The sequence below is a fragment of the Lepidothrix coronata genome, unplaced genomic scaffold (genome assembly GCF_001604755.1).
Source record: "Lepidothrix coronata isolate B3197 unplaced genomic scaffold, Lepidothrix_coronata-1.0 Scaffold235, whole genome shotgun sequence".
Classification (NCBI taxonomy): Eukaryota; Metazoa; Chordata; class Aves; order Passeriformes; family Pipridae; genus Lepidothrix; species Lepidothrix coronata.
In genome coordinates this window covers 838370-862693 of record NW_016690415.1, presented here as the reverse complement: position 1 = coordinate 862693, position 24324 = coordinate 838370, and positions in this window count along the sequence as shown.

The window sequence follows — 24324 nt, the reverse complement described above, 5'->3', positions numbered from 1 at the left end:
CTCCATTTTTTTCAAACTGGATCATAAGTATTCATGAACAGAAATTAATCTCTTTGTGACACACTTTTATGGTCTTCCATAGAGACTAGGCAAGAGAAATAAAAACAACTCTCCAAATCTGATGCTTATGGCAGTGTACTTGTACAGACTCGTGTTGTCACTTTTGAATTGCAAAACAATTGCTTCAGTCATCAAAGATGCCATGTCTTTACTAAGAAACTCTCATAATCACAGGTTTTTAATTCAGCTCAAGTGATATTTCAGTTTGTAAAAGGTGTATTTCATCTCCCATCTTAACCTCATCTGGAGTGTTGTGAAACAATTTTACATTTCAGAGCATAGGGAGCCCCTCTACGTCTCTGCATCTCTCCACACGCCACTTGGAAGCACTTGGCACATGGGTACGTCACGTTGCATTTTACCCGGTCCTGTCACAGGCTGCGTGCTGGTCCTTGCTCACAGCTGCTGCAGTGCCCCTGGGACCAGCACCAGCCCGTGCTCCCTGTGTCTGGCCTGATGGCTGTGGTGTTGCAGAGATCACAGCTGGCCCAGACCCATTCCACACAGTATTGCAAGTGCCCATGTCCAGTTCAAACCCAGAGCACCACCAATTGGTATGGCACCCTGGACAGGGAAAGGCAAGGAAATCTAAAGCAAGGATGCTGGGATATTAATGAGTCAACTTTCCCTTTCCAGGCTATATTTTGCACAGGGTGGGTTGCAAGCAGCAGCTCTGGGAAGCAAAGGAAGCCAGTGAGCCCGACTCCCGCTTTCTCAGGACTGTTCTGTGGGCTGGACATTAAAGCTGAACATCCTCATAGAAACTCTCGGTAAGCGGGGCCAGGACTGAAAGCCATTTCCTGAGTGGTTTGACAGCCTGTCCTAGCAGGGCAGGGCCTCAGTCCTCCCTCTTTTCACAGGGATTTGGACGTGCTGGAGTGAGACTGGCGCCTGTCCCCAAGGAAGCTGCTGTCAGCACCATGCATGGGCTCTCTGCCCCGAGCCACACCAACGGCATTGCACTCTTTTGGTAAATGTTCTCCATTATATCCCCATGTGGTTAATTAGCAGCTGCTCAGATATTGTAAAATGCAAGAAAATCCAAGAAAAATTACTTTTAAATAATAACAGCAAACAGCCTGGTTGGAAACCCACTGAAGTCAATGAGAAGACTTCTGCTGTCCTCAGTGTGCTGTGGATCAGGCCCAACAGCTGTTTGGCCTTAGATAAGGAGAGGTTTACGTCAGGACTATAATACCTAATCTGTGTAGTAGCGAGATTAATTACACAGTTAAATTTTCATTAATTATCCCAAATTATCTTCCCTGATAGCTAAGATTAAAGATTATGTTTTACAGTCTTAAGCTCTGAAACAGTGAAGCATGTGCCTAACTTTGAAAATGCAATTAGTGTACCCTGAACTTTCTGCCCTTTTTTAGGGAACAGGAAGGGTTTTTAATGATCTTGCCACTCTGAGCAATGGTTTTCACTGATATATTAATTAGAACATATAACCTGTCACTAACATGCAAACTCATGGTAGATGCCTCACTTTTAGTGTCCATGTACTCATATTGGTCTTACTGCTTGAAAGATAGCAAGACTAAATATATTAAATTTGAGGACAAAAATGGTTGCAGAGAAAGGAAGGAGGAAAAGAACATTAAATAAGCAAACAACATTTAAATAATTTTCTACCATTTCATTAACAGTCAGTAAAAATATAATAAAATTCCTATTGAGAACATTTTTATCTTCTGACATAAAATTTGACTGTTTATAAGAGTATCCCTGTTGTTACTGACTGACGGTACTGAACAGAGAACAGAGCTTAAGGGTCTGGCTAAAAATGGGAAGTTCTCTAACAAAGGAGGGAACCAATTTTCTGGGCTACTGATACCCACTGGGCTAAGAATGTAGTCAGTGGTGTAATATTCTTTGGGCAGCTTCCAAACAATGCTGTGCTGTGGGAAGGAAACTATAATGCAGTTGTGTCCCTGTCTGATTTCTAGGTCAAACAAAGCCAGAGTGATTTGAAATTCACTTGCTGTGCCACTGCTTACTGCAGCTACTTTGTGAAGGGGGCTATTGTGGGTGAAAAGGGGAAACAAAAAGCATTTGATCTTTGCAGCCCTCATGACAGAGCTATGAATTTATGGCAATTTTTTTCTTTCCAGACAGAAAAGGAACAGATTACTATCTGATTATAGATCAGCACTTTCACAAATGCTGAACAGCAAATGCTCCCTGGCATCGCTTACTAGGGATGTGAAAAAGAATTATTCAAATCACTTAGAAATTGCTTGACAGCTCTTTTGAGATAAAGATGCATTAAAATAAATCTGTGTCTAAGCACTGCTTACCTACAGACAAAAAGATGGGAATTGCTGTACTGGATCAGTTTGAAAGTGCATTTAGGACCTGATCTCCAGCAGTGGATGCAGAGGAAAGGACACAAAAGTAAGCAGGGCATGTACCAAGTGTTTCTTCCCCCTCATACACCCTCCCAGCCTTTAGATATCCTCAGATGAGGCACTGCTGGACCTCACATGCACATTCTTACGTTGAAGAGCCTCGATGCTTCCCTCCTCAAATTATCTAGCTTCTTTTTTGAATTGCTTTATACATTGGAGCTCCCCACCATTCTGCGATCTCAAGTTCCACCACATAGCAAATTTGAATGCCCACTTGAGTGCTTCTTTTTCACTGCTTGACTGTTACTTGTCTAAAGTTCTTGAATTCTGCAAAAAGTGAAGAGAGGAAAACAACCATTCTCACTTTATCTTTCCCAGACTACAGATGACTTTGTAAGTCTGTATCACATCTGACCTTGATTATTTTTCAAAAGCTAATGATGGACTGTAGCTTGAAAGATCAAACGATTAGTCAGTCTTTCTATACCTCATTGTGTCCATTTGTAGAATGGGGTTTCAGATGTTAGGTGCATTTCTAACATTTTATTTTCCCCTCCACCCTAGTGTCCAGGAAAGCTCACCTAACAGCATGGTTCAAGCTCTTCCTGATATTTTAGTAAACTTCCTGACATTGCAGTTAATGGAGAGTACAGGATCCTCAGCTGCACTGAATACAGCAGTGTTGTACAGCAAATGCTACTGTAAACTCAGTAATTGTGCAACAAACTTCATAAATACATCAGGGAGAAATAAACACCTGGCTGAAGAAAGAGCTCATATTTTGCTGTTCATTAAAGTGGTGGGAAAAGTTTCACAAAGATCACTCATTAACTTTTTTCTACTTGTATATCTGCAAAACAGAAAGCACAAAAGGTCAGAAATGCCTGTGTTAGATGTAGACATACCAGCCACGTGCAATAAAGGAATGAGAATGGCCTCTGCTGAGCTTAGTGAGCTGATTCCTGGAAATGTGGTCACTGTCTTCTTGAATCAGAGGCAAAATTCCTAGTTAAATTCCCAGGACATTTTATGAATCTTAATGGGAAAACCATCTTTAGAAGAGGGGGGTGGGTGTAGCTTTTTGAACGTCATCTTTAAAATTCCCTGTAGACTTTAGGAAAACTATTTTCACTTCTGAAATTCTACTTCCACACAAGCACCTTCTCTAATATGCTACCAGATGGCCTAGCCAGGCTGTCTAAAAGAAACTTCCGCTTGTCTCTCTCTAGAACAGGGAGATGTGAAACAAAATTATTTGCTCTTTAATGAAAAGGGCAAAAGTCTCTTAAAAAAAAAAATTAAAACATATCTCGCTGTCGTCTTTCAATTAACTTGTATCTAATATGATTGGTTGTTACATTTATTTAAACTCATAAAAATGCACCAAATGGCCCTGTCCCTTAACTTCAGTGAAATGCAAGCTGGCTGTAATTATTAGAAAATTACATGATTACCTATTCAATGCTGAAACATATCCAGCAACAAAGGAAATCCCTGCCCAAAGCAGTAGGGAGGTACTTGACTTCTGCCGGAAGACAGGACCATCAAACCTGCTTACGCTTTCCCTGCTGAGGTCAAGATGCCCGAGAAACAGTTCAGGTCACAGCAATAATGGGCATGCTCAGGTCTGAAGGTAGCCATTTCAGGACCTCTGCCTTATTTCAAATTCCCTTGTAAAATCTGGGACTAATTCTACCTAATTTATTTGCTCCTCAGATTTATATTTTGGCATATCACTTTAAATGTTTATTTAGGCATTAAATATGGGTCTCTATGTCCTTGCCTTGTAAAAAGAAAATCTTCTGAGCAATTGTCTTGCAGTAAAGTCTCATTTCCCATATAATATATTGCTCTGCCTTTAGCATTTCCTAAAGGATACTGGAAGAAAAGCACCAGTCCAAGACCTGAATCTTTATCCTTTAATGCAAGAAGATAAAGTAGGCACATATTGAATGCTGTGAGAAGTGTAACAGTGCCATGCACATCTTTTCTGCTTGCTCACAGCAGCATCACTGCTCTCCCAGGGGTAATATTTGCCAGGAGTATGAGGATCCTGCAGGACTGTCTGTGGCTGGATGGAAGGAGGCATTTGCCAAGATGTACACACCATGCACACTGACATGTTGAGGTTGCTCCCCAGCAACATCCCACTGGGGCATTGCAGACCTGCTGCTCCTGGAGCATGCACAGTTGCCAGCAGTTCTGCTTTGAAGTTTCCTCCTGGCCACAGTATTTGAGGATTTCACTCTTAAAGAGGTTGGGGTTATAATCACTGGGATGCCAATCCTAGATTTCTTTGAAGAATTCAATTAAAAATGCCACACAATAAAAGTGCATGCATAAGAGTCTATTTGGGGTTGACACCATACATGGGACTAGAGTCTAATTAGACCTTTATTGCTAACAACATCTGATTATAACACTGTCTTCATTCACAATGGCTATTTTGCAAGCTCTCTTTGTGTTAGCTAACACAGGGATGCCTATACCACAAAGTGGAGTTTGATGCAGAAATCATCAAATCAGCACTGACCAAAAACTGAATTTATGCATGAGCATTCAAAAGGCAGATTCTGATTCAAAGGACACTGATGGGCTTTTGGGTCAGGTTGAAGGCACCACTATTGTGTCCATGGAGAGTTCTGTGTCCAATCCTGTGGTCAGATAAACTAATTGATTTATGAACTTTCATAGGGAATAACATTTAGACCTTAGGTCACTTGACATTGCCTGGGTTCTAAAAGAGGATGTCTTAGAATCATCCAAAAGGTTTCAAAAAGAGAGAAGGAAACACATAACCTCATAATACTCTGACAGGGTCAAATAGGCATGAAAAAACTGGAACTTTCTTTCAGGGCAAATGTTTTCTTCACACTTGATTACCTCAGATAATTTTTTTACTCCCAATATCATGGAAATTATTTTATGGCTTTCAGTCACACATAGTGAGATATTCTTAAAGGTTTGTTTGTGTCATTCCAAATAATCTAACTTTACAGAAAGCAGCAGATACAGCAGTGCACACTTGAGAGTCAGATTCTTCTCAATACAGATTTACATTGAGCCCTGAGCACTTGGCTTCTTGCTGATAACTGGAAAGTTGGTAGTATTTGCCCCATACACCTTGAACCTGACCAGCCTGATGTCCTTTTATGACCAGGTGACCCGCCTGGTGGATGAGGGGAAGGCGGTGGATGTGGTCTACCTGAACTTCAGCAAAGCCTTTGACACCATCTCTCACAGCATACTCCTGGAAAAGCTGGCAGCCCACAGCTTGGACAGGGACACTCTCTGCTGGGTTAGGAACTGGCTGGAGGGCTGGGCCCAGAGAGTGGTGGTGAATGGTGCTGCATCCAGTTGGTGGTTGGTCACTAGTGGTGTCTGTCCCCAGGGATCAATGTTGGGTCCAGTTCTGTTAAATATCTTTATTGATGATCTGGATGAGGGGATTGAGTGTACCATTAGCAAATTTGCAGATGACACCAAGTTGGGGGGCGTGTTGATCTTCTGGAAGGCAGGAGGGCTCTGCAGAGGGACCTGGACAAGCTGGAGAGATGGTCTGATTCCAACAGGATGAGGTTCAACAAGGCCAAGTGCCGAGTCCTGCACTTTGGTCGCAACAACCCCGTGCAGCACTGTCCCCCAGGCTGGAGACAGTGGCTGGAGAGCAGCCAGGCAGAAAGGGACCTGGGAGTTTGGATTGACAGGAAGCTGAACTTGAGCCAGCAGTGTGCCCAGGTGGCCAAGAAGGCCAATGGCATCCTGGCCTGGATCAGGAACAGTGTGGCCAGCAGGACCAGGGAAGTGATTCTTCCCCTGTACTCAGCACTGGTGAGGCCACACCTTGAGTAGTGTCCAGTTCTGGGCCCCTCAGTTCAGAAAGGATATTGAGGTGCTGAAGCAGGTCCAGAGAAGAGCAACAAGGCTGGTGAGGAGAGGCTGAGGGAGCTGGGGTTGTTCAGCCTGGAGAAGAGGAGGCTCAGGGGAGACCTCATCACTCTCTACAACTACCTGAAAGGAGGTTGTAGCCAGGTGGGGGTTGGTCTCTTCTCCCAGGCAACTATCAGCAGTAGTACAAGAGGGCACAATCTTAAGATCTGACAGGGGAAGTTTAAGCTGGATATTAGGAAGTAATTTTTTACAGAGAGAGTGATTTGACATTGGAATGGGCTGCCCAGTGAGGTGGTGGATTCATTGTCCCTGGAGGTTTTTAAGATGAGACTGGATGTGGCACTTAGTGCCACGGTCTAGTAACCACGGTGGTGTTGGATCAAGGGTCAGACTTGATGATCTCGGAGGTCTTTTCCAACCTGGTTGATTCTATGATTCTATGACCCATCAAAAATAAGCAGATGCCTATTTTCACTTATTTATTTCTGAAATATTATTTAATGCCAAAACAATAAAGACTGTTTTCAAGCTGGCATCATAGCAAAAGGTTCATAAATTAGGAATTCTGTCTGAAGTGTGTCACCTGTGATGTTGTGGTAGTGCCACTTCTAATGCTTTTTAGCTGGCACCTACCAGATGAATTTTTAATATCTAGCATTGGCCACTGTATTTCAACAAGACTGAACATTTTAATTTAATATTTTATTTTAAATTTAATAATCTTCTGATAACATGTTTCATGTCACGAGGTGGTTGTGATTTCTTGATGGAAGCAGTTAAGGGTCCAGCTTTTCAGATCCTGCCAATCAATATAACTACACTGAACTTACTTGATCTAGCTCCAAGTATTTATTAGAGTCTTGAGATGTTTTGTAAAACTACAGAGCCTCCTGTGCAGAAGTTGGACTCTGATTTTTTTAAAAATGCATGGCACATGCTCTTCTGATCAGTTCTACTTCTGAAATGCAAAAACCAAAGGGGGAATGAGGTCATATAACTATTCTGTTTCAAAAATATTTCACGCGTTTCTATTAGGGCTTTGTTAGAGCAGCATAGATTTACACAAATACTGTGACTGCTCCCCACAGACCAACCTATTCCTGGATTCTTTTAATCTATTGTATTCTTAATCTTCAAGCAGCATAAAGATCATGAGGAATGTGCTTTACTTACATGTGCTTATAATTTTCTCCATGTGAATACAAACATTGTAGTTACATGGGTATTTCACAGTGCAAAACATTCTTTGTAGATTAGCAAAAAAGAGCCAGAAAGCTGACAATGGAAAATATGATTGTTAGCTGAACTTATATATTGTAAATTGATATACTACCCAAAAATTATCCAGTTTGAAAGCCTTATGTGTGCTTTCTAAACAGTGAAGGCTGTCCTAAATACTAAGATAAGTAGGAAAGTGAAAAGTAAAAAGCATTAACTTTTTCATTCTTTTTGCAATAAAAATTCAGTGCAACAAAACAAACAATTTGTTTCCTGTGGACTCAAGTCCTCAGATTTCTTAAATAACATTTCAGGTTTTAACCACACTGGAATTCCTGCCAGTCTGAGATGGGCACCTGGATCACTTTGGGTATCAAAGTGCTGGAGCCTTTAATTTGTACTTTAAGATGTGACCAGCATCTGCTGCACAAGATGTATTTTATTTTCTCACAAGTGCCACCCAAGGAACAAATTTACATTTGCAATAGATATAGAAATGCGTGTTTGTTTTGGGAAAGGCAAGGTTAATGTCTGTGCTGTTGTTGGAGTAGAAGTTGGATCTTAGCAAGCATCTTTGTTCAAAGGAAGTCCATCCCACAGTTTGGAAAATAAGTATAAGAATGACACTTCTTATCTAAATTGACAAAGGCTAAAGTCCTGTGTCAAGTGTAAAAGACAAATTGTAGATGTTTTCTTAATTTCAGAGGGTTTGGGGTTTTTTTTTTGTGTGTGTGTGTGTTGTTGTTGGTTTTTGGGGGGATTTTTGTTTGTTTTTGTTTTCTAGGGGTTTTTTAACTTATATGCTAAATTCACCAGTCATTTTCTTGCCTTTAAAATTAGCCAGAATCATACTTTAAAAGATATTGAGAGATTTCATTTTAATTCAGAAAGCTTACTTTTTACTGTATTGATTTTTAAACATGTTGTTTTGATTTTCTTTTGCTTGGTAGTGTTCCTCCCCAGCCTTTTTACAAATTGGTTTAACTACTACAAAGTCATTGATCTCCTGTTAGTGAGTTCCTTCCTTAATCAGTATTGTTGCTGGGTTTACCGTCATTGAGAAAAATTACACCATGATTATACCAAATAGTTAACTGCAAGAAACCCAAATCTTATGTTTAGAAATCCTTTTTAGAGTTTAGCTACATAATTGATCCAGTCTAATATCACTGACCTCTAGTTTTCTAAGCCCTAGAAAGACTACTTCAGAACTTGTAGATTAGGAAGCCAAAATTTTCTTATATGTGACATATTTTTAGCACAGACAGAGTAGAATCTTATTTCTGAAGTACTTTCAAAAGCATCAAAAACACCAGATGTGAGCTGAGGCGGACAACCCAGGCCAGAGTGAGTACATGGTAGCAGGATGAGTGGGTAGGCTCTTGAACATATCTCTCACTAGTTATAAATCCTTCTAATTGATGACATCTGCTTCTGCTACAACATGGCAGCAGCAAAATCAAGCAATGCAAGAAGAGGCAAATATGAGGAGTATAGGGAAAAGGAAATCAGAGATTGTATCTGTTGATTTTTGTCTAAATATGGAAATTCTTATACAATAGACCATCAAATGTAATTTCCTATGTCTTAGAGGACAAGCTGTACATTTTTTAAAATAGTTCAAAAGGTTTACAAACTTGAGCTTGGGTGTGGAAGTGGGAGGAGGGGGCCAAAGGAGTTGTAGAGAAAAAGAATGGAGTACAGGATATTCCCCTCCCAAACCTTTTCAAAAAAATTCCTCTGTTTGAGATTTCAGTGTGTCAGTACCAGACAGTCTCTTCACCTGACAGGACTGGGTCCACTGTGGATTGATGACAGAGATGTCTTTATATGACAAAAGTAAAGAAAAGGCACAATTTTGTACATGGACAACCAAGAGATCACTTACTAGCTCCACATGTGGGAGAAGACATTCAGTACCAGAGGTGCAGCACTTTCCTTATGTCATTGTGCATCATGTGCTGTGAAAAGGAGGAGCCAGTAATATCACAACAATGGTCTGCCCTTTGTTGTACATTTTCTTCTCTGCTTGAAACTCCAGATGTGCCTCGGTCTGCCCCATCACAATCTCACCCCTGCCTCACAGAGCAGTTTTCTATGCTCAGCTTCCCACTGAGGGCCACAGCCCTGACTCTTTATTTACCAGGATTGAATATAGCTAGCGTTGATTCACCTCTTTTGATATCTTATTTCTAAACATTTTTATCAAATGAATTCAGAAAGTTTCCCTTACTTACTCTGCACTTGAGAATCTGCCAGGCTCTGCCTTGTGGTTGCAAAATCTTGAAGAAACCACTGGGCAGCTTTAGGTCTCTGCTAGGTCAAAGAAGAAAGAAGAAAGATTTCCAAAGAACTAGGACAACCTTTCTCCCAGTACTTGAAGAGTTGTGCTTCTTTCTTGTCTGGTAATACTTGCTGAGTATGACTTGTACAGGCTGCTCTTGCCTAATGTGACTAGGACATTACAGTACTGAGAAAATCAGTGCAACTTTACAGTTATTAAGCGAAGTGTTGTCAGGGACAGGCATATGGATTCCTTCAAAAAACAGTCTTGGGAGACTGTGAGACATGTGACTGTGCCACATGTATCTCAGTGCTCAGGTTTGGAAATGCATTTGTCTCAAACAACTTTTCTGGGTGAATCTGAAATCCTAAAGGAGGTACAAACTGAAAGGCTTTTTTATGCAAAGTCAATTACAGTCCTTTCCAGAAGTGAGTGATCGAAGCTGTCAGCTTGAATAATCAACACGAGTGATTTTCTGTTTCCTTCCAGAATTCAGGCTCCTACAGCCTTGTACATCAGTGAGAAGGCTGAAACAAACAACAAAAAATCATATCTATGTATCTGTATAGGTGGAAGGTGATCTTAGCTGAACTAAACAAGGGATTCTAAGCATGAAATATTACCTGATTTTTCCACATATATCAGCTAGTTTAATAAAGAATAAAGCTTTCCCTGCAAATCCTGCTTCCTTATATCTATACAGCATGATAGTTATGGAAAAATTCTCACCATCCAGTGGGTCTTTAAAACCAAAAGTTTTAAACAGGGACCAGTAGTCATTATAAACATTTTCTATTCATTATGGTAGCTGAAGCTGCCTGATTTGATTTTAAATTTTAGACAAATTTAAGCTGTCTGGAAAGTCAGGAATCAGGGAAAGAGAAGATGATCAAGTATTTTTTTAAATGTTAATAAGTTAATTTTCTGTATTTATAGTAGGGTGGGATTGAGGAAGTACAGATGTAGATAGATAGAAGCTCAGATGTCTTTCTCTATGTCCAGTTGCCCTCAGGAGCAAGAATTTACCTGGATTTGAACAGACCATTTCTCTGCCCTCAGCAGCCTTGTGCTGATTTGCAGAAGGTGCATGATGTAGGGGGGAAAGAAATAGTGAGATTTCCCTACCAAAAGGCTCTTCTGACTGATTGTAACTTCAAAGTTACAGCAAGCACTCTGAAGGCAGCTGCGATGTTTTCTCAGGACAGAAGGAAGTTCTGAGTAACACTGATGCACAGTGAGATTAGTATTTTTGAATTTAACAGCAGTGGTGCAGCATCCCTGCAGGTAAGGACAAACGGATATCAAAGCAGGAATGCTGGAACGAGGGTAAGGGTCAATTTATGCATAAGGATTTCCACTGTAGACACTTACATCCCCTGGTGTTTTTTTTGGAGCACCTTCAAAGCACTCAGCAGTCTAAAGGAAAGAATTGAGCAAGGGCCTGATGATGCACATTTTATGCACCAAGTAGTCTCGAGTCAGGGTGACAGAGGTGTCATCAGTTATTCTGGTAACAGCCTGCTCTGAATTCTTTGAATTTCTTTGTTGACTGAAACCACTTTCCCTCTTAGTTTACAGTGATATTGTAGACAAGTAGGAATAGTAACGAACACTTAGCCCATCTCTTCCTCTGAAACCTTCCATGTTCTGTTCTTAAAGATCTCTGTGGAGAAAGTGCCCATACCTCCAAATTCCATCTCAGTGAGAATAAACAGGATCACCCAATTTAATATCTGGAAGAGAAAATATTTATCATGAAAAATGATTGGCAACAACATTTTAGAATTATAAACTCATCCCGAAATGTGGAACAAAAGAAATTCATCTTTGGAATCAGCTCAGTTACACTTGATGGATGATAGGACTTGGAAAAAAAATCATGATAAAGAAAAGCAACAAAGCAAAAAGATGAAGCAATTTTACCTGAAAGCAAATACAGCTCTTAAAAAGAAAATTTTCTTTTCACAATACTGTCTTTCAAACTAATTTTTAATAAAAATTTTTTGAGCTATTCATTGCAACACCCCCACACTATCTACAGATCAGCAACTCATCAGTGCAATACAAGACAGTTGCATTTCACGGACATTGTGTGATTCCTGGAGGGAGGTAATATGTTATTGAAAGAATATTTCTGCATATTGAATGTTGGACTGTATTGAATTTCTGTTCACTAGAGAAAATGATTAGCTAGTGCGGAAAACATATATACCTGCAGTTTAAGAGAACACCCTGGATAGAAAAAAAAGAGAAGAGACCAGAAGCCAATCTAGGGTATGGATTAGGATCTTCTTTTAAGGAAAAAACTGAGAAAAAGTCAGAAAGACTTTGGCATAGAACAGAGATACCTCCGTGCGATGCTATGAACCTAAAGAGCAAGGAAGAACATTTCAGACCAAGTTAAAATATCACAGAGATAGGACAATGTATAAAATAGTTAAGAGGGACAAAGAGGAGACTCGTGGAGCTCATTTTAGCTATTTGCTTCTGATCCTCCAGGCACAGAGTAGAACAAATAGAAACATCCTCCAAAGAGGCATAAAAGAAGGGCAGAACTTGTGAGTGGAAGATAAAGAGCAAACCAGGACACGAGGTAGGAAGTGGAAGAACTACTGAGTAGCTGAGGTGAGCTTGAAGGAGAGTTGTCTGTGGAACTTTTTTATCTTGGTAATGATGGGAGAGCTGAGTGTGACATACCTGAAGTGCTGATTCACAGGCACCACAACTGAAAAGTAGGAACAATGGTCAGCAGGAAAGTTGCAGAAGATAGAGCTTGATGTGCTGTGCCCAGCAGGAAGCATGGGGCCAGATTCTTTTAGCTGAGAGCAAAAGCACCCAAAAAAATCCCTTGCTGATGAAAATGTCAGGGTCCTCAGTTCTTACTGAAATCTTCAAAGAAAAACTTCTGTGCAAGGAAAAAATTCTAGACATTAAATATAGAAGATAAATGGTTTCTTTTGATGTATTTACAAGATCAAGAGCAAACTTAAAAAACAGTATGTCTGTCGTTACCTAGGAAATTAATAGTTCTGTATTTTAATTTATTATGAAGACAAGGAATGATGCATTCTGGCCACCGTGGTGTATTATATAATTTCCTTCTGAACAAAGATTCATCTGCCTTGTTTGTGTCCAACACCAGGAATGCCTTCAGCAAGGTGTTGCCAAAGGCCTCAAAACTATTCCATTCAGCCGACACTTCTGCCAGCAAACTGGGATATTTCCTTCTCCATGATTCATTAACGTAAGCCTTTACACAAGCACTGCAAACATGAAATATAAATCACTTCTCATCAATGAACAGATCAGATAGCAACAAGGCACATGCTTGGAAAGATTTAATATGTACTGGTAAGAGAGGAAGTAATCAGGAAACAGATAATTCCTCATCTTAATAAATGTGTCCCAACAAAAATGTATCTATTATATTCACTGTTCCATGAGAGCATTTTTAGAATATTTATTCTGAGCAGTTCAACAATATTTAGAAAAACATGCAATGTATTTGTTCATTTTTCTCCCAGGCTTTCGCTTAACAATGGGTGGCATGAAGGTTTTCCTGAGTTCAACATTTGCTTTCCAGATTTGCACGATCCAGATAGCTTGGAGCTGTGGTGTAATTGTAACGATTTCCCCCTATTCTTCATTAGGCAACTCCAGTGCTGTAGCAGTACTGTGCTACTGGGATTATCACCTTGAGAAGACTTCAGTGAAAGCCTAGTGGGTGTGGTGGTATGAAATGTGGAGAGACACAATGCTCCTCAGAATGAGAACATCACCAAGGATTAAATGCTCCTGATTTGAAGTAAGAGAGTGGTAAGAAACTTAATAGGTGTCCTAGCACAGGAATCAGGACTGCGTGGGCATGCCAGGGAAATACATGATAAATTAATCACCTTTTAGTTCCTGAAGACCAGTGTTAATCCATGAAGCATGTTATCTTTAAAAAAAAATTAAAAAGAACAACCAAATAAAAAAAAAAAAAAATGAAAGCCAGGCTATCCCCTTATCAGACAGGTGAAGACTGATGTACATTTACCAAAGAGAAAAAAGTAAGAAGAACATATATATCACAAATATACTAGGCCTTATACCCATTTACCACGTTGATTCAAGTGTCATCAAACTCTGGTTACTAACAAGTAGCATGATTTAGTTACCTTCTTTTGGAGTATGTGCCTCCTGTCAAAGGCTTGTCCAAGACTGAGCTATGCCTGCTTCAAGTTCTTGGCTTCTCCTCAGTTTCTCTTTGATTTGAATCTTAGGTTTGATTTAGACTACTTTTCATCTGTGAGACATTTTGACAGGTCATTTAAGTAGCACTGCTACTTAAATACTCCATACAGAGGTAGCATCCTGTTAGAGCTCAGCTTACCTTTATTCTTTACCTACTGAATTAATTTACCCTAACTTTCTTAGTCTTGGTGGAAGTTGTCTAGAAACACTCTAGTCATTTGTACACTTTCTAAAACTGACAAACAAAAATCACTAAGGGACAACTGATCTCATTTGCACACGGTTGCTTAGGTTCGGTGGGATCCTTGTCTATTGCCCATAGAGGAATCCTCGGTGGCTGTGCTGGACTCACACTGAGGCTACTTCTGTGTCTGCAGCTACTTGAAATACATTTCCACCTTCAACATAATTTTGATCCACCCTCCTGCATTGCAGCTGGTACATGAAGCTGCTTATTAAAGTCTTATTAAAACATCCAGTCTGCTGATGAAACAAAACAGAAAACGTCATCTGATATATGCTTTAAATAGGGCAAGGGTCACAAGAGATAGGATAAAATATAATCATCAACTTATAGCAGCATTCTCATGCCCAGCCTACTATTTCCAAGTGCATTGCAAAAGACTAGGATTTTCATAACCAGGTCAAAGATGACTAAAATCAATTACAAAGGTTAATGCCTATGACAGCTCTTACTGGTAGTGAATCTCAATTCATAATATTTTCTCTGCTACTACAGTAACAATATGTAATTATAAATTAAATTCTATTACTATTGTAATTATTATTTTTAGATTTCTTACCAAATACAACAATGCTAAACTCAGAAAGGAAGAATTTTTTGTTAACAAAATACAGCAACTATTTCTGGCTCTTCATCCCTTTTCTTGCAATAAAACCTTGCCTTATTTTAACAGCATTTTGCAAAGTAGCCCTGACATCTAATTATCATAATTATTATGTTTTAGTAGGGACCTTAAGGACCTCCTCCTTGATGTCAGCCGTTCAGAGACACATCCGTCCACCCTTTGATTCATGCTGAGGTAGTTGGTGAAGAAATTTGTCTTGGGTGCAAGTCTGTGAGGATTTGCTAGCTAATGGGTCAAAACAAAAGCAGGAGGAACTTAACATAGATGGAACTATTTTTCATAAGCACAATTAACTTCTGGGTTGTACCTTGTTTGTTGCCTCATAGGAGAGAAAGTTTTGCCTGGTCAGTATTTGGGCAACAATCTCTACTCCAGAGGGATACCAAAGGAGGCGATAGCTGCTCTGATTACAGAGCTTCGTGTGACAGGCAAAATAAAATGTTTAATGTTTCTAGCACAAACTGGGGCTACTTGCTTGCATGATAGCTTGATAAGGAGATCATACAGTTCATATCTGCATCTCCACAGAACTTAATTTTTTGCTTTGGTACTGATGGCTCAGTGGTTCCAAACTATTTCACGAGTGCCACTATAGACAGTGCACACCTATAGCAGCTCCACACACTCCATGAAGCAACAGAAGTGCTTGGAGATAGTTACTTTCTGCTGTCCCATCAGGAGTGGTGGGACACTGTCCCAGGTTGAGGCTCCTCAGCCACACAGGCAGAGTCAAGCCTCAGCATTGCTCTCAGCACAGCCGGGAGTGCCAAGTTAGGTTTGCGGTCATGGCAAAGAATGCTTTAGACTGTTTCTCGCATAAGATTACCATAGCCATAATCTTTAAACTAATCCATACGAACAGAGTGGAGCTCCCAGGGTGTGTCTCTGGCAATTCATTAAAGGCTCAGCACAAGGTGTGGCCCAATTTTCTATGAAGGTCAAAGAAATTGATCACTGAAGAAGAACCTCTAGAAGCAGAAGATACAAATTGACAAGCAAATATTACATCAGTCTAAATTGATATCCTCCAAAATAAGCAGTAAAATGGTTTTTACATTTAAAAAGGCTATTATTATAATATCTTCATTATCTGTTACTTGAGAGTCCTTTGTTCATATACATTAAAAGTATACATATCTATAGAAGAGTATTGAGGAGGCAGACCTGGCCTGTTAACAGGCAGAGGAAGCAGGCTGTCACCTTTTCCTCTTTCTTTGCTTCAGTGCCATGCTGGCTGTTCAGCAGATGAGGTTGTAACAGCAGTTCTACACACAGGATGTCTAAAAGGATATCTCCTTCTGGATAGATTATAGCTCTTTGAAGAAGCAAGTAAACTAATAACATTATAGTGAGTGTTCAATCATTCCTTTCCTGAGACAAAAACAACTTTTTCCCTTTTTTTTATAAAAAAGAACATGGCAAATCTCCTTCAGAAACAACTCTACATTTCCTTGTAATTAACTTTTTTTTAACTGCTAGTGATGTTCTTTCTTGTCAAAAGGGAGACAGTCTACACTCCTCCCTCTCCGAATGTTCCCTCAGGAACGCTTTGTACTTTCCCTAAACTGTTCACTACGTTCACTGGAGCCCAGCTGCAAAACTGGCTCAACTTTACATCTGGATTTCCAATCAGTCACGAATCAATGGCTGCTTTCCCAGACAGAGAGTAATTAAATGAAACCTGTAAAACTCATCACCAAAACCTCTGGAAACATCAGTTCACCCAAACAAAACTATGTTCTCAGTGTTTCTCAGCCTAAACTTTTAGGATTAAGGTGAGATTTTATAAACATCTAGGTAGAAATCACTCCCGGGTTCATCTGCCGATTCTTTCCCTCTCCTCTCTAATTCATTAGGATTATGTTCCATTTTTTAAATTTTGCTTTGTGTTCGTCTAACTTCCATGCGATCCACAAGATGAAGTGACTCTGGAAGAGACTTTAGATATCAGGCAACACAGCAAGGACAGCTGTTAGCCTCCATCGCTCTCAGACCAGGAAAGCTCAGGGTCTGCTGCTTTGCACCAGCTGTCTCACTGGAAATGACAAAGTGCTTTTTTTTCCTACATGCTTTTTAACAGGATCAGCACAAAAATGAATAGTGTGATAAACACAACCCTGTAACGTGGGCAAAATAATAGTTTTTCAGAATTACATTTTCATATTATGCTGACCTGTTCTCAAAAAACACTGGAAGAACTATTTTGCACACTTCTTGTATATTCTTCTCTATGGTAGGCATGCACTTGCCTGATGTTTCGAATTTCTTACAGGATCCACTACACTGCAGACAATCAGATGTATTAATGGATTTCTCCTGATCTGCAGGATCGCATTTCTCCTGATCTGCAGGATCGCATTCAAGTGACATTCTTCTAAATACATTGTAGAGAAGAGATGAAACTTTTTCTTCTCTAAAAATAGAGGGTGGCATCTGCATAATGCCATGTTCCTGTTCTGTCCATTAAACCATCTCTGGGGGACTACTGCTAAGGTTTCAAAATCCTAAGTAATCTCAAAAACCCTGTCGATCAATCAGCAACAAAGCAAAATAATTCACCAATCATTTCTAAGACAAGACTTTCTTCTTGTCTTTATACCCTGCGGCCCTGGATGACAGTCTTTTTTTGCATCAGGGCTGTCCACCTTGCAGGCCTACACCTACAACTTCTGTTTAGATGCAGGGGCTTAGACACACAAGCTGCACCTTCTTGAGCACTATCAGCTTTGTTGCAAGAGGCAATAAGAACCTTTTGCAAGTTCTGTCAAAAAAATACTTTTTCCCAGGGCTTGCAATAGCGGTTTTCTTAAACTCCTAATTTTCTCAAGCCAAAAAGCAGATAATTTCTGATCTAACTTGCACAACATGTAGTATCTATCACTCCTCCTGTAACTTCAACATCAAGCCCATAAGTTCTGCTGTAACTGAAGTAGTGGTACTAGTGAATTAAGAACTCTATAAAAACTTACCTTCTGTTATTGCACTGCAACCAGCTTTCTGGGAATGTCACTGTAACTAATATTCCCAATACCACTTCCCCACCTATAAAAGAGTGACCATGATGAAAATTTAATATGTCACTAAAGACTGAAAGAAGAACTACTCAAAACAACAGCCAAGTATTACTACAGAGTGATATAGATAACTTGCAGAAAGATATCAGGACTTCCAAATATGTAGCATGGCTAGAATTTTTTCTTTCAGACTGAGAGTTGTAAAAAATGAGGACAGTTTTAGTGGGATTGATTGCAATAAGTCTCACAAAGGCAGTATAGGGATTGGGTTAAATTTTTTTGCACTTAAAATGTACCATAAAGTATAAAATATGCATAAGTTAAACACTAGAGTATCATGAAACATCTCCATCTATAATGTTCCTAAGATCATTAAGGTCCTAAATGTGGCCTAAAATGGGTATAATACTAATTTACTTATTACAGAGTTGTCAAATCTCAAACCAATCAACTAGATCTGGTTTGACAAGCTGGTTAATCCGGACCAGCTCTTCCTGCTCTCTTGCCCAAAACTCCCACAGTGATATAAGGGGACTGCTCCGTAGTACCAAACAAACTGGTCTGGCAGAACCAGCCAGCCTTTGCCACCAGCCTTCCACCACAAGGACCCATGGTCCCTCCCATCATAGGGTCACATCTGGGAATGGACTGAATTCATTGCTCTGAAAATGGCAGCTGGCTCATTTCCTAGGATTTTCCCAGAGGCAGTCAAAATGCCAGCCAAAACAAGATGTTTTAAGAGTTATATTGCATAAAGTCTGTAGGACATTGCAACAACAGGAGGAGATGAGGTGAATGACTGTGTGCTTGTGCGGCCTGCTGTATGAAGATCAGGTGCTAGAAACTTAGTCTATAATCTATTTTATTATTGTGGTTTGCATTGCATTTGTTTTTAATTAAAAGACAGTGCACCCATTAGGAGTAACAAGAAACAATTTCAACACAGTTCAGAAATGGTACAAATTATACCACTAACATGCAAACAAATACCAGAAAAATTGTGGGTCTTTGAATTCTGAGAGGAGACAAAGGAATCTAAACACATAAAAATAGGGTGAATGTAACCACTTAAAGCATGTCCTAACCATTCAAGCAGCTAAAAATAAAAGATATTTGTATTAACATTTTTGTTTAAATGGTATTTGTCTGCCTCAATATAATTTTTCCATTGATGTGGGAGAAATATGCAGAAAATGAATAGTTTCAGGCTTTGTTGTTTTGAGGAATCATTTAAAATGTTGTGTGATGACATCTCCCCATGTAGGCAGCACTGGAATATATATAGAGGGTCAGCTTTTGTGCCCATCCAGTCCCTTCTCAGTTTTTCTATTCATTCACAAAGCATCTTTCATGCCCCTATGGAAAACTGTATTCTGCAGGTTGGTGACATTATGGCTGGACTCCGTTTCCAACCCATCATCATCACCTCATTTTTCTATCTCACATATTCAGAGGCCTGGGGTATTGCAGTACATTTAGTAAAATCAGTAAAATGCTGAACAAAAGGAAGAAGTGTTCAATAACTCATTACTAGTCTGAACAGCTGCTTGGGTTTCTGAAGAAAAGAAATTTCTAAGAGTTGAATTTTCACACACGTTTATTTATATGTCATACTAAATAGGCTTGTCCCTGTCTTATGGGATAGAAGAAGAGAATGAAAAAAGAGGTGTTGTGAGGAAGTATTATGTCTTTCCTAAGAGGGTACCATTCAGAGTTCCTGACTTTGAAGTCTTTTGAAATGCTGAGATCTCCAGATGCATATTCTTCCTTCATAGATTACATTCCCCTTGGAGCAATGAGCAGACAGCAGCTGTCCTCTTTCCATCAGCAAATACTGTACCAGGCTTGCTAGATGGAGAATTTTGCTCTCTTACACAGGATACACTTTCACTGCTGTGAAAGGATCAACCATACTGACGTAGACACTCCCATTCAGGGCAGTAAAGGGCAAGGAGCTGAAAATTACAGCTTTGTTCACACCACTGTAAGAGTAGTTGGTTTCGATCCCTTGTGGTCTCATGAGTAAAAATTATGGCTGCTTCTGCCTTGCCTACTTATCCTATAATCCACCAAGCAGATGTGCTAAGCAATTCAGAGAAAACTACTTCACAAAATACAAAAGTTAGGCCACACAACAGTCCTTGATGAATATAGCATTTATAGTCTTTAGTGTTTCCAGAACATTCATTTGTCACACTAGGTGCCTTAATACATGTGTTTGGAACAAGGACATACCCACATCTATTTTCCTCCTGTCTTCCCATGTTGGTTTGGCATAATCCTTGTAAATGCTGGGCAAAACCACATGTCTATCATTCTCAGGGCACCCTAGGGAAGATTTCCCCAAAAGGGAGACAGCTGCATCTGTTGTGGAAATGTGGAATCAGCTCAGAGGGAGTAGGAGTTAGGAGAGCTTTCTCAGCCAAAACCTTTCACAAGGCTCCTGCTGAGGCAGGGAGGCTTTGCACCTCTTCCAGCACAGTCAGTATCACACCACACTGTGCTGACTCAGGGCTGAAGCTCATCTCCAGCAGCCTCTCACCTGGCTGATGCAATCACACTATGCTTTCAAATCACTTCAACCACTTGCCTTTCACCTGGGAGGTGCATGCAACATGGAGCATGCACTATGAGGGCCTTAGGTAATTTTATTTCAGATTGTGAAATGCTGGCTATTGGGCAATAATAAATCCACTTTAAGCCTCATTATCTCACTGCTTTAAGTACTGAAAGCGTGTCTGCAAGCATATCTGAATCACACTTCCAAAATGAGGACTGTTTTGAATAGACCTAGCTTATACGCCTGGAAAATCACCTCCCCAAGTATCTTCTCTGCTGACCTGTTTTTAAGTGTGGTTATAGTCTCACTTCATAGGCCTATCAATCTACATTTATACCAAGCAAATTTTAAAGAGGTTTTGAAAGCAGTAACTTTAACATAATGTTGTCATAAATGTGGTCACAATGCAAGATTAAGTCTTTAGTTACCATCTTCTCAAAAGATCATGTAACTCTTCCAGAAAAACAAATAGATCCAGTAGAGAATAAAAAACTAAAAAGTGACATACAAACTTATCAGTGTCATCAAAATGCCTTGAGAAGTGACATTCCCTCTCCCTTTTGGTCTCCCTGATCTCTTATCTCTCCTATCTCTCTCTGCTTGTTTTTGCTGCTAATGGAGAAGATGAGTCAAAGAATACAGACAGGCCTTGAGGGTTTGGGGTTTTTTTTAAAGAACACTTTAAAACATTAAAAACTGCAATGTTCCTGATGGCTGTATTCAACTATTTTGTGAGACAGCCTTTTGGTCCTTTCCTTCTGAGTGCTTGACTCCAGACAATTTGTTCTAATATCACTCCTGTGGCACTACACTTATTCTAGGTGTTGTTTCAACATGTCCTTTACATTCCCCTTCTAAATTAGGGATGATTCACAATTCAAAATGCTTCCCTTTCAGCTTCACCAAAGTAGCACAAGATGCAAGTAATGGGATTTGCCCTAGACATTTATTTTGAGGACACAAAGCCAGAGGGTATAGAGTGAGTCTGAAGTAAAAAAGGCTACTCCTTAACCAAATGGACAATTTAATCCAAGATAGAGTTTACAATCTCAGTTCTTCTCTACAGAGATGGCTGGAATGAATAGGACACCTTTATGAATGAGGTTGCTGGAGTTATAGCCACTACAGTGCCACGGTACAAGCTACTTTGTAAACACATATTGCATAGAATGAGTCCAGAACAGGCTATAGAAAACCATATTATTATTGCAAACTTACTGTTGTTCCAATTGCATATAGCTTTAATTCCACAATTATAGGAGCTACAATGCCTATGAAAGATATTCCCTAGATCTGCAGGTCAGATAGCTGTTCAGATGTTCTACTGTGAGTCCATCCTAAAGCTAAGTTTAACATCACCCCAAAGGGGGAAAAGGTTGGACAAAAGATCTGCCAGAGGAGGATAGCAGGAAGCTTACTAACGGGGAAGAAAAAATGAAGAGAGGAAACTTCAATCAGAGCAGGAGCGCTAGCCTGGCATCAGCAGGCATCAGTTCCTTATTCTGGCAAGGGATTTGGCCATTGGCCCACATTCGTGGGGCCTTTGTAAATGCCAGAGTTAAATTAGTCAACCTAAAAATACCTTTATAAAAAGGAAAATTTTAGCATCATGTTCTGATATTAAATGTCCCTGCAGCAGGGACAGTGGCACCAATGAACTGGTAACCCATGTATCAGTCACCTCCCCTGTCACCTCACCAGCTCACTGTGTACTTAGGCTGGAAATTCTGTGTCCAGCAATGCCATGCTACCCTGCCAAAGCCCCATGGGCCTGCCAGCAGATTTTCAGGGGCTTATAACTAATGAAATCAAGTCCAGTTTTCACTGGCATAGCATAAAATATTCCCCTTCAGTGGAGTTCATGTCTGGCTCAATCCATGCTTTTCGATTTTTTGGTGCCAGATTTGCTAAAAAAAATCCTGTGAGTGAACTTAACATTGGGAAGTTATTTTCTCATTTCTCCTGTTCAAATCTGCCAACAAGGAAGAAATACTTTCAATAGTAATTCTTTCATTTGTTTATTTGAAAGTCCAAATTCTAAGGACTTGCAAATAGAGAGATGAATGTTTTTTACAAGTATTAATTGTTCCCCTCATCAGAACAGGAGCACGGAATGGAAATGTGTAAGCAATCCCAGGAGTTACTGGTGCTCCAGTTACACTTTTATGATAAAGCCAGTCAGATTTGTGTGCATGCATGTAAAGTAAAAATGCAAGTATGCATTTTCCTTTTAGACAGATTTGTCAGCTACCAGTAATGGATATTATCGCCAAAGAAAAAGTGATTATAGAAGAAATAAATATACTTTGCTGGTAGATTTCTTTCTGATCCACAGTGAGCACTCTACATACACACCCTGTTTTCCTCTTCCCAAAAATCTTGAGGAAAAAAAAAATGATGCTACTTTGTCCACAAGAACATGCATGCTACATGCATGAGATGTTAATTGACCTTCCCACTGAAAGACAGCCGATCCTCCAAGCTGTCAGTTCATACATTAGTTCTAACACTCCTTCCAAATACATCCATAGTACGTGTGCAAACTACTCATCTGCCAGGCTGTTTTGGAAATCAGTATCTCAGATAGTATGCCAATGCCTCAGAGCTATGTCTCCAGCTCATATGGATATGAATAAAAGGGATGAGAAATAGAATGTTTGATTTAAAATTAAACTACTGAAATAAAAGATTGAGAAAGGAAAGCATTTGTATCAGTGGAGGTAAAAATCTACAGTTTTGTCACCTAAAATGAATTGCCATCAGCAGTTAATTTATATTACATTGATCCATTTTGATCCAGGAAAAAAATACTTTTTTAGTTAGAAAATACTTAATCTTTATTTCATCTAATTGTATCATTCCAGTTTTTCATTTGGAAATGACATTTTGCCATAGGATTGAGATAATTTTGTAATAGGGGTCTGGTGTATGACACCCTTCATGTTCAGCAGATATCTCGCTGGTACAGATGGTACAGCCTGTACTTCTGCTTAGCTGGCCAGTGAATAAAGGTCAGCTTTAGGGTGAGCTGGACCACCAGGCTTCATTGGCTAAAAGAGACATCCAGTGCCACCAAAGATGCCTTGGGTGTCTGCCTGGTCTTCAGCTGCCTCCAGTCATTCCCAGGACTTCAGCAGGTTGCATATAGTGCTGCCCCAAACGGTGACAAGCACTTGTGTAGGGGCACTGGATTGAAGGAGGCCCCTAAGTGCATGTGGACACCCAAGGGGGACCCCCAGATTTGATGTCCTAGGTGGAAACTGAACCCCTTTGTTTCTTTTTGTTCAAAAGATTAAAACCAGCATCCAAACCCCTGATGGATTCACTGAAAACAAATTATTTTCTAAGAAAAATATTCAAATTTTTGGTTTATCCAAAAAAGGAAAAGAAACAAGTTCTTCCCTTCCATCGCTATCACTATATCCCGTTTAGCTGGATTCTGCCAGGGAAGCTAAAAGCAACAATCAGACTTTAAAATTACACATGGGATCATGACTGTAGTTTGGCCTTAGAGCTATTCCACAGCATTTCTAGCTCATGTGAATTTGTTAAAATTGGATGGCCTATTTTTACAACTGTTCGCCTTTCTCCATTCTTGTCCTTTGCCTTTGCTTCTAGTGTGCACCAGTTTTTATTCCATCCTTCCTTCTTCTTCAGTCTTAATACTCCGCTTTTTTAATAAAGGACTTTTCTGTTGGTGAAATTCATTGTATACTTTTCTCTGTAACATACTTCATAAAATGACAACCTGTTGAAGAGCACAAGGTACTTGTGCCTGGATATCATATTTGTCCTCAATTTCCTCAGAGAAATTGAAGAAAGAAGACCAGAAAGTCTC